We start from the raw sequence: 11456 nt of genomic DNA on the forward strand, positions 1-11456 counted from the left end.
TCTCCCGCGCGCGCGCGCGCGCTCTCTCTCTCTCTTTTTTTTTTTTAAGATTTATTTATTCATGAGAGACACAGAGAGAGAGGCAGAGACACAGGCAGAGGGAGAAGCAGGCTCCGTGTGGGGAACCTGATGCAGGACTTGATCTCAGGACCCAGGGGGGTGCCCTAAGTCGAAGGCAGACGCTGCACCACTGGGCCACCCAGGCGTCCCAATGCTATACTTCTATATTAGGACACGCCTTGGCCAAGCTCATAGGGCCAGTAAAGGGTGGAACCAGGGTTTGAACCCAGGCAGTCTGGCTCTGCGGTGGAGAAACTGCACTGCCTTGTCCTCACAACCTCCCAGGGAATAAATATTTAGGCCGGCAGGTCCAGGTGCCTGCTGTTCGCATAACCGGATTATGCCTGAATCAGTTTGCAGAGGTAAGGGAAGAGAGCGTGAAGAAGACGGATCGAGGAACCCTTACCTGCCCCCAGGGACAGCCCTTCGCGCAGAGTTGGGCATGTGGCCCCTGACGGTCACGAACATTTTGAAGCACTAGAGGAAGCGTGGAGGCCCCAGTCATCTGAATTAATCCACTCAGCCAGTTTTTTTGAGGGGGAGGGAAGGGAGAAGTTAGTTTTATTGTCTCTCCATTTTGCAGAAGAAGAAATGGAGGCTCAGAAGCCGTGTGACCTCGCCGAGGTCACACACTTGCCCCGGCATGCCACCCAGCCCGGGAATTGCTCTCTGGGTGTATCAGCCCCCGAGGCTGCGTCCTGTCCTCCTCCCTGGGCCTCTCTGTGCCGGGGTTGAGACTGAGGCGTCTCGTGTGGGCAGCTCCGTGGGCCTTGGATGCCAGCCCTGGGTGGGGGCAGCTGGGCTGCAGAAACTGGGGAAACGTCAAACGGGGACAAAACCTTGAGAGACCAGCGAACTCGGACTTCCAGAGAACAGCCTCCTTCGGGGAGAGAGCCCACGATAAGGCCGGAGGGAGGCCGGGCAGTGGAGCCGGCCCCTGTCCCTGGAGCTCGTCTCTGGGCCTCAGCCCCTCGGCGGGGCCTGTCAAACGTCCTGCACGTCTGAGCTGTGTCTTGTAGGTCCTCCCGGCTCGCCCACCCGGCCGTTCCCAGCCGTACACATCAGGCTGGAGGATTGTTGAAGGCCCAGCATACCCGTTCTTACCCAGCCCTTCTCCTCTGAGCACTTATTAACTGCTTTCTGAAGACCATGGATCAGAAAGGCTATACGGAGCTGTCACGCCTCATCCGGCACTTGCGCCAAAACTACGGGGTAGAGACACGCGACAAAGATGAAAACCAGCCGCAGCGGGTGCGGAGCGTCTGTAATCCAGTGCGGGCAGGGACGGAACGATTGGAAGACGATCCCGGGAGACAGAGCCCGCGAGTGTCGGTGCTAGGCAGATGCTGAGGGACCAAGGGGCTCCCCGCCAGCTCTTTGGGGTGCTGGCTTCCAGTATACGGACGAGGAGTCTCAACTGGGAAGAAAGGACCCTGGGCAGGGAAGCAGAGTGTCTGGGAACGGGCTCCAGTTCTCACCAGGTCCCACCTCCACCTCCCTCTTCCCCCATCAGATTCCTGGCTCTGCCCGCCCCAGAAGGTGTACAGGCCGGAGCTCTCCATGCCTTCTTGTATGCTGCAAGAAATACCAAGATAATAAAAGTATTTAAATAAGAGCGACTTTATCAAGATTTACTTTCCTCTTAGTCCATGTGTGTTTAGGTCCCACCAAAATTAGAAGCTGCCTCTCCAGCTGGTCTAGGTTTAACTTAGATTTTTCTAAAATTTTTTACTCTGAAATAATTTATTTTTTTTGTTTACATATGTATGTGCATATGTACATAATCTCTGCACCCAACATGGGGCCTGAGCTCATGACCCAGAGATCAAGAGTTGCGTACTCCTCCGACTGAGCCAGCCAGGCACCCCTCTGAAATAGTTTAAAACCTAATGATAAAGTTGTAAGAATAGTTGAAACAGCTCTTGTGTAATCTTTGGACAGATTCACCAACTGCTAAAAGGTGTCACATTTGCTTTATCATTCCTCCTCTATACGTATAAAACAATATACATAAATCACAGCCCTGTTAATAGTAATGATATATGTATTTTATATATTCACACAGCATTACAATTTCCAGATGATACTTTGGCACAGGCAAATATCCCATTTGCCTACAGCCTTTCACTTAATGGGTTAAGCATCCCCTGATGATGTTTGCCTGGTGCAGGTACTTCATTGGGGTTTGCAAAGTGGCAAATTTAATTTAATTAAATTAATTAATTTATTTATTTTAGATTTTATTTATTTATTCATGAGACAAACACACACACACACAGAGGCAGAGACACAGGCAGAGGGAAAAGCAGGCTCCCTGCAGGGAACCCGACGTGGGACTCAATTCCGGGACTCCAGGACCACGCCCCAGGCCAAAGGCAGGCGCTAAACTGCTGAGCCACCCGGGGATCCCCACAAAATGGCAAATTTTAAAATGCTGTCATTCATCTACAATCTTTTGTAAAGAAGAACTTCATCAAGTTCTTGGGGATGAACAACAATTCCTTCTAAATACCTTTCTATCAACTTTCAGGATAGGTTGTCATGATAGTCACCTCCAATGCTAACACAAAATTTTATTCTTTCCATTTTTTTTTTAAAAAAAAGATTTTATTCATTTATTCACGAGACACACACACACACACACACACACAGAGGCAGAGACACAGGCAGAGGGAGAAGCAGGCTCCATGCAGGGAACCTGACGTGGGACTCGATCCCCGGGCCCCAGGATCAGGCCCTGGGCCCAAGGTGACGCTGAACTGCTGGGCCACCCGGGCTGCCCTCTCCTTTTTTTAATTAAAAAAATTTATTGGGCATGGAACCTGATTCTCCCTTTACCTCTGTCTCTGTCTCTGTATCTGTCTCTCTCTCATGTCTCTCATGAATTAAAAAAAAAAATTATTCAAGTACTCTCCAAACGCAGTGAGGAGCCCAACATGGGGCTTGAACTCATGACCCTGAGATTAAGACCTGAGCTGAGATCAAGAGTCAGAGGCCTGGGGAGCCCCTTAAGCTAGCTTTGGGTCCTTTTAATGTGTCCCTATTAGCCTCTGAGCATGTTCTTGCTCTCTGGCACAAGATGTTCCAGGTTCACCTTATACTTTCCCTGCACCATCCCTGGAATCAGCCATTCCTCTAAAGAGCTCTGATTCCTTTTACTCTGAAAAGATATTTAGAAACTAGAATTTGGGCATTTGGTATACTCATTGGTACTATGGTTATCACAAGCATTTTTGAAAGGTAAAAATGTATAATATCAAGGCAAGCTATTTTTTATTTCATCACAATTTACTTTCTTTTTAGTCTTAGAATCTGCCAAAGTTAAGGTATGCCTCCCTGTATGGCCTAGGTGTTAGGTTTTTTAAATTATTTTCTTTGTAAACAGCCAATTAGTACAAAAATACCAACAACAAAAACTGCAGTCCCTTGTTCTCTTCATATATATACTTACATATATTTAGATAATGAATCTATTCTGTAATGTTTTGATTCATTCATTTTAGAGATTATCTGTTGACTTCTTTTTATGATCAGTGAGGGTTTTCATCTCACAAACACTCCTGAATCATTTCCTCCGTCCTCTTAATATATCATAATTTTTAGTTAAGTACACTTTCAATATTTTCATTATTATAACTAAATAAACTTTGTTCAATACTGAGCCAAGAAGTATTCTTTCTTGTGCAACTTTTCCTTTTTCCTGGAGTTAATAATTGCCTTGTTTTTTCCACTTGTTTTGTTGTCTTTGAACATCCAAATCTCCCTACACCCTCAAAACGCTGTATAAATCTCTCAAGGTTTTCCCTATAGCCAAATCTGTCAACTGTCATCATGGAACATCTTTACATGTCTGAGAATGGCTTTATTCCGTGGTCACACTTGACTGATAGTCTGGTTGCATATAGAATTTTAGGCTGAAAGTCATTTTTTCCTCAGCACTTTTTTTTTTTAAAGATTTTATTTATTAATGAGAGACAGAGAGAGAGAGAGAGAGAGAGAGGCAGAGAAGCAGGCTCTACACAGGGAGCCTGATGTGGGACTTGATCCCGGGACTCCAGGATCACGCCCTGGGCCGAAGGCAGGCACTAAACTGCTGAGCCACCCAGGTGTCCGTTTTCTCAGCACTTTGAAGACATTTTCCACCATGCTGTAGCTTCTCTCGTTTTGTTTGAGCAGTCTATTGCATTCTTGGTCATTCATATAATCTGCATGTTCTTTCTGGAAACATTCGTAATCCTCCCCTTATCACCCACAGCCTGAAATTCAAGACAATGACTTTTTTTGTTCATTGTCCTGGGCATATGGTGATCTTTTCATTCTTCTTTTTTTTTTTTAATCTTTTCATTCTTGATATTCTAGTTCTTCAGTTCTAGAAAAGCTTGTTCTAGTATTACATAAACAATTATTTCCTGTTTTTTTTAAAGATTTATTTATCTATTTATGATAGACATAGAGAGAGAGAGAGAGAGAGAGAGAGAGGCAAAGACACAGGAGGAGGGAGAAGCAGGCTCCATGCTGGGAGCCCGATGCGGGACTCGATCCCAGGACTCCAGGATCGTGCCCTGGGCCAAAGGCAGGCGCCAAACCGTTGAGCCACCCAGGGATCCCCTCCCTACTGTTTTCTTGGTTCTCTCTTTCTGGAATTTCTTTTTAAAATTTTTTTTTTTTTTTATGATAGTCACAGAGAGAGAGAGAGAGAGAGAGAGGCAGAGACACAGGCAGAGGGAGAAGCAGGTTCCATGCACCGGGAGCCCGACGTGGGATTCGATGCCGGGTCTCCAGGATCGCGCCCTGGGCCAAAGACAGGCGCTACACCGCTGCGCTACCCAGGGATCCCTCTTTCTGGAATTTCTATTAGCTAGCTGCTGAATCTCCTGCAATGATCCACCATTTTTTAAAAGAAAATCTTTTTTCTTCTGTTGTGCGAATTTTCCTTTTCATTCTACTTTCTGTGGAACTTCTCAACTTTACCTTCAATCCTTCTATCGGTTTTTTATTTTATTTTTTATTTTATTTTATTTTATTTATTTATTTATTTATTTATTTATTTATTTATTTATTTATTTATTTTAAAAGATTTTATTTATTTATTCATGAGAGACACACAGAAAGAGAGGCAGAGACACAGGCAGAGGGAGAAGCAGGCTCCATGCAGGGAGCCCGACACGGGACTCTATCCTGGGCGGGTCTCTAGGATCAGGCCCTGGGCTGAAGGTGGTGCTAAACCGCTGAGCCACCTGGGCTGCCCTCTATTGGCTTTTTAAAAAATTTTCGGGACACCTGGGTGGCTCAGTCAGTTAAGTGTCTGCCTTTGGCTTGGGTCATAAGCCCAGGGTCCTGGAGTGGAGCCCTGCATTGGTCTCCCTGCTCAGCAGGGAGCCTGCTTCTCTTCCTGCCTCTCCTCCTGCTTGTGCTCTCCCCCTCTCTCACATGCTCTCTCTCTCTCTCAAATAAATAAATAAAATATTTAAAAGAAATTTGCAGCATCTATGTTTTTATTTTCCCAAAGATTTTTCCTATTTGTTGATTTCTCCCCAATTATAGTGACTGTTCTTTTCGCACAGAAATAATATTTTCATTTAACTCTCTGAGAACATTAATGATAGTTTCCTTGATGCTTTCATGCACACAACATTATGTCTACTTCATCAGGATAATTATTTCCTGTTTGTTTGTTTTGGTCTTGTCTTTCGTGTTAGAGGTTTTCTCAGCAGAATTTTTGCTCAGAGTCCACAGCCACCTCGTGGGACATTTTGGAGTATTTCACAGGGGGTTTTTGTTCTGACTCCTTATATCACTTTTCCTGGGGCAGAAATTAAGGGTCCAGCATGATAACATAATAATTTATTTTAGCACTTATATGGTAGGCCCTGTTTTGAATAATTCTGACCTCAAACCTATCAGGGAAGTACGACTATTATCAACATTTCCCAGCTAAGGAAACTAAAGCACAGAGAGGCCGTGTATCTTGGCCAAGGTCACACAGCCAGTACCTGGCAGAGCTGGGATTCTTGGCTCCAGAACCTGTCCTCTTAATCCCCTCTAATCACCTTACTTGGATCGCTGGGGAACAATTGCTTTTAGTTATCTTATTTATTTGCCTTTATTTATTGTACAGTTGACACATGGTGTTACGTTGGTTTCATGTGTACAACATAGTGATTGGACAAGTCTACACTATGCTGCGCTCACCCGTGTAGCTACCATCTGTCACCCTGCGGCACTTTTCAAATACCGTTGACTATATTCCCTGTGCTGTGCCCTTCATCCCCATGGCTTATTCATTTCTTCATAGGAAACTTGGACCTCTCACTACCTTCACCCATTTTGCTCACCCCCCCAACAAGTTTTTCTCAACTCTTTTTTTTTTTAAAGATTTTATTTATTTATTCATGAGAGACACACAAACAGAGAGAGAGGCAGAGACACAGGCAGAGGGAGAAGCAGGCTCCATGCAGGGAGCCTGACGTGGGACTCGATCCCGGGTCTCCAGGATCGCGCCCTAGACCCAGGGTGCTAAACTGCTGAGCCACCTGGGCTGCTCTATTCTTTTTTTTTTTTTTTTTTTAAAGATTTTATTTATTTATTCATGAGAGACACAGAGAGAGGGGCAGAGACTCAAGCAGAGGGAGAAGCAGGCTCCATGCAGGGAGCCCGATGTGGGACTCGATCCCGGACCCCAGGATCATGCTCTGAGCCAAAGGCAGATGTTCATCCGCTGAGCCCCCCGGGTGCCCCTCTCTATTCTTTATAGAAAACAACCACAACATTATAACAGTTATTGACCATTTACTAAGGGCTAGACATGGTTCCAAGTGCTTTGCCTGGATGGGTTCATGTAACCCGCCAATGGCTCTGCAAAGCAGGTATTGCCTTTAGTTGCATCATACAGAGAACCTCGGAGAGCTTAAACTTACTCCTGGTCACCCGATACTGACAGCAATTTGGATTTCAAATTGAGGCTCTCCAGCATCAGGGCCCTCCTTTCTTTGTCTTTTCCATTTTCTTTCTGGGCCTCAGAAGTGGGGTTGAGTTTACCACCCCCTGCAGTTCATGATCCATCATCCTCTAATATTTGAGTAAAGTCTCTCTTATTTCATTATTTTCCCCATATATTCCTAATCCCAATCCCCTCCCACCTTCCCCCAGGACCCTCACTCAGGCGTCTGCTATCTGTCCTTAAATTTGTACCTATTCTTGCAAAACATGCACAGTTGCTCAGTGAGTGTATTCAGCAAAACCGGATATTCATACAGTGCTTACCAGGTGCTAGGTGTGATTCTTGGCCAAAGGTCAACAAACTATAGCCCGTTGTCAGCTTTTGTACAACACATGAGCTTAAAATGGTTTTTACATAGTTAATTCGTTGGAACAAAATCAAAAGAAGAATGTTTTGTGATAGATGAAATTCAAATTTCAGTGTCCATCAGTAAGTTTTAGTGGTGCCTGGTCACGTTCATCCATTTATACGTTGTCTACAGCTGTTCTCAAGCTGCATCGGCTTCAAGGCACAAGGCCTAAAATGTTTACTGTCTGGCCCTTTACAGGAAAAATAACTGCTGACCCCCGCTCTAGATGTTAGGGTACAGTAGTGAACATGTTTTTAATTTATAAAAGAAGAATGATGGTCTAACCAGGTGGAGGGGTGCATATAATTCATCACCGCATCTGGGGCTTTTGAGAGTAAAAGAGAGGCGATTAATTCGTGGGACAACTTGGGGTAAACTAGTCTGTCTCTGGAAAACTAGGGTGCGTGGTCATCTCTCTCCCTCATCTGCCCGACATCACCGGCTTCCTTCTCTGTGTTGTTAGAATTTGCCGTGTTATGGGTACACATCTAGAACAGGGCTCAACAAGATCTGGGCCACGGCGGTCTCTGGGCAGTTTCTGTGCAATCGTAGATTTTTAAATGGTTGGGGAGAAAAAAAAAATCAAAAGAAGAATAATATTTTGTGACACACAAATTATATGAAATTCAAATTTCAATGTCCATAGTTCCCTGGGAACAGCCCCGCCCGTTCATTTGCATATCATCTAAGGCTGCAGCAGAGACCTCATGTCCCAAAGCCTAAAGCATCTACTCTCTGGCCTTTTATAAAAGGATTGCAGAGCTGTGCTCTGGGTGACTTCTTCTCCTTCTTCTCCTTCTCCTTCTCCTTCTCCTTCTCCTTCTCCTTCTCCTTCTCCTTCTCCTTCTCCTTCTCCTTCTCCTTCTCCTTCTCCTTCTCCTTCTCCTTCTCCTTCTTCTTCTTCTTCTTCTTCTTCTTCTTCTTCTTCTTCTTCTTCTTTTAAAATGTATTTATTCGTGTTCCTGAGTGGCTCCATCAGTTTCATGTCTGCCTTTGGCTTGGGTCATGATCTCAGGGTCTTGGGATCAAGCCCCTCGTGGGCTCCCCACTCAGGGAGGAGTCCGTCTTTCCCTCCCCCTGCCCCTCATGCTCTCTGTCTCTCAAGAATAAAAATCATTTTTTTTAAGAATAAAAATCATTAAAAAATGATATTATTGGGCAGCCCAGGTGGCTCAGCGGTTTAACGCCGCCTTCGGCCCAGGGCATGATCCTGGAGACCCAGGATTGAGTCCCATGTCAGGCTCCCCGCGTGGAGCCTGACTCTCCCTCTGCCTGTGTCTGTGCCTCTCTCTCTCTATGTCTCTCATGAATAAATAAATAAAATCTTAAAAAAAAAAGATATTATTTATTTATTTATTTGAGAGAGAGAGGATGCCGATGGGGGTGGTGGTTGGGGGAGGAGGGGGAGAGGCAGAGAGAAAATTTCAAGCAGACACCGTGCTGAGGGCAACCCCGAGGCGGGGCTCGGTCCCAGGACCCTGAGATCCGGACCTGAGCCAAAATCAAGGGTCTGACGCTCACCCGAGCCCCCAGGCGCCCCTGGGTGACCACTTCTAATTGCTGGGCTGTTGTATCCTGTGTCTCCCCTGCAAATGTCCAGCGTGCGCCAGGTTTACCCGTTGTGAGCCCGAGGAGGACCCTCTCTGAGCCGCGTCTGAGTGAGAGAGCTGGCTCAGGCAGTGGACACACACTTAATTTTCCTTCCTTCTGTGTTGCCACGATTTCCAAGATTTTCCCATTTTTTTCGGAATTCGACGTCGCATCAAGCAGGGCCGAGCTCTTTCCTCTCCCCATTCCACTCACAAACACGTCTTTATCCAACCGTTAATGGAGCGCTGGCCTTAGAGTCCTCGGCCGTCCTGGGCACTGGGGTCCTGGTGACGCACCCCCCCCCGCGGGGGCTGCAGGTGCCCCGCGCTGTGTCCGTGGGGCCCTTCTTGGCGTGGGCGTCCTTCCCAGCACCCGGGCCCACGGCGGGTGGAGCCCTCAGGGCAATCCTGCCCTGTAGGAAGGTGCCCCATAGGAGCAGCTAGGAAATGCGGGGCGGGGTGGCTCCAGGCTGGGGCACTTCCCACCTGGCTCTCCTGCCTCTGCCCTGTCCCACGCCCAGCCTCTCATCTCGGCCTTCCTCATTTCTGCCATTCTGATGAGTGTAAAATGCTCCCTCCTAACGTGGCTTTAATTTGCATTTCTCTGATCTCCAGTGAATCTGAATATTTCTGGAATCTGGGCTCTTGACTCTTAATTCGCTCCTTGAACTCTTGCCTATTTTCTAAACGAGGTGAAAGCAGAAGTTCTCGTGGAGAAACCCACAGACATTCGGGGCCTACGTCCCTTGTTGCAACTTGAGGCTTATGTTCTAGAAAGAGGACGTGCAGACGACCCGAGGTCACAGTCCAAGCCGCTCACCAGCTGTGTGACTCTTGCCGGTCACCGGGGCTCTGGGCCCCGCGCTCCCCGTGGAGCAGGGGCAGTCACGGCCCTCCCCGCGGGCTTGCGGGGAAGTGAAGCGCTTGCACACCCACGGTGCGGGGACTTGAGCTGCTGGTTAACCCTCTGGGCACCTGAGGAAGGGAAAGCTCATGCTGCGATGGCAGGACGTGGCACTTCCCGAGTCTCCCTCGGCAGCCTGAATGGTCCTGGTTCTCCACTTTTTCCGAGGGGAAGGTTGCTACACCGGAGGATCCCAGGGGCCGGGAGTTTATACGAGGAGTGGGACGCAGTTGACAGCGTGAGTTCAGGTGGGGTTTGGACCCTGGCTCTCTCCCGCTGTCAGGTGGGATGGACAATGTTCCAGTAGTTTGCTCAGGCTTGGGGCTTGGGGCCCTCGCCACTGGCTCCCAAGGAGGCCCCCGGGGGTTCCTCTGGGTCTCGTGGCCCTGGGATCCCAGGGGGAGGGTCCGAGAGAGGCTGAGTGAAGACCCAGATGCAGTGGGCACCTCCCAAGAAATGGGAGTGGGGGGCGGGTGGGCCCCTCCGCCTGCGGACACTGACCCCTACCTGGGTCCCGAGATGGAAACGTCTTCACTCCCTTCAGGCCCACTGGAAGGGCAGCGGGTGCCCTGGGGAGCCGGACTCCACGTCGTCTGAGTTCCCTGGGGAAGTCACAGCATCCAGGGGGGCTCCGGGAGCTGACTGAGCTGGGCCTGAGGCCTGGCAGGGTGACCTTGGCCATGTGCTTTCGCTTCTCTGGGCCCATCTTTCTAACATGTGTCTCCCTAGGCTTCTTCGCCTTGTGCGTGCTGCACCTGCATCCGTCTGGTGGTTGGGGAAGCCCATGGACCCCGTCTCTAGATAATGTTTTAAAAAGCTTGTAATAAAACACATGGGATGACAGGGGTGCCTGTGGGGCTCAATCGGTTGGCCTTGGGCTCAGGTCATGATCATGGGGTCCTGAGATTGAGCCCCGCGTCGGCTCTGTGGGGAGCCTGCCTCTCCCTCTCCCTCCGCTGCTCCCCCTGCTTGTGCCCCTGAGCGCTCGCTCGCTCTCAAATAAGTAAACAAAATATTAAAAAAAAAAACGGGATTCCCTGGGTGGCTCAGCGGTTTAGCGCCTGCCTTTGGCTCAGGGTGCGATCCTGGAGTCCCGGGATCGAGTCCCGCGTCGGGCTTTTGGCATGGAGCCTGCTTCTCCCTCTGCCTGTGTCTCTGCCTCTCTCTCTCTCTCTCTATGTCTATCATAAATAAATTTAAAAAAATCTTTATAAAAAAAAACCCAAATGGGACTACAAAGAAAACTAATCACGTCCAATCCAAGCGTGCGGCGGTAGGTGAATGAATAAACAAAGCGTGGTCTACACACAGCAGTGGGATATCAGTCAGCCTCAAGAAGTTGTCGCCCGGCGCCAGGGATGGACTTGGAGGACGCTACACCCATGAAATGAGCCTGTCACAGAACCACAGAGACTGTGTGATTCCACCCGTGTGAGGTTCCTAGAATAACCCAATTCACAGCGACAGGAAGGCAGGTGGGGGCTGCAGCGAGAGGAGAGAACGGGAGCCGGTGTTTATGGGGGCATCGTTCTGGTTTTGTAAGACAGAGAGAGT

The sequence above is a fragment of the Canis aureus genome, chromosome 5 (genome assembly GCF_053574225.1).
Source record: "Canis aureus isolate CA01 chromosome 5, VMU_Caureus_v.1.0, whole genome shotgun sequence".
Taxonomy (NCBI): Eukaryota; Metazoa; Chordata; class Mammalia; order Carnivora; family Canidae; genus Canis; species Canis aureus.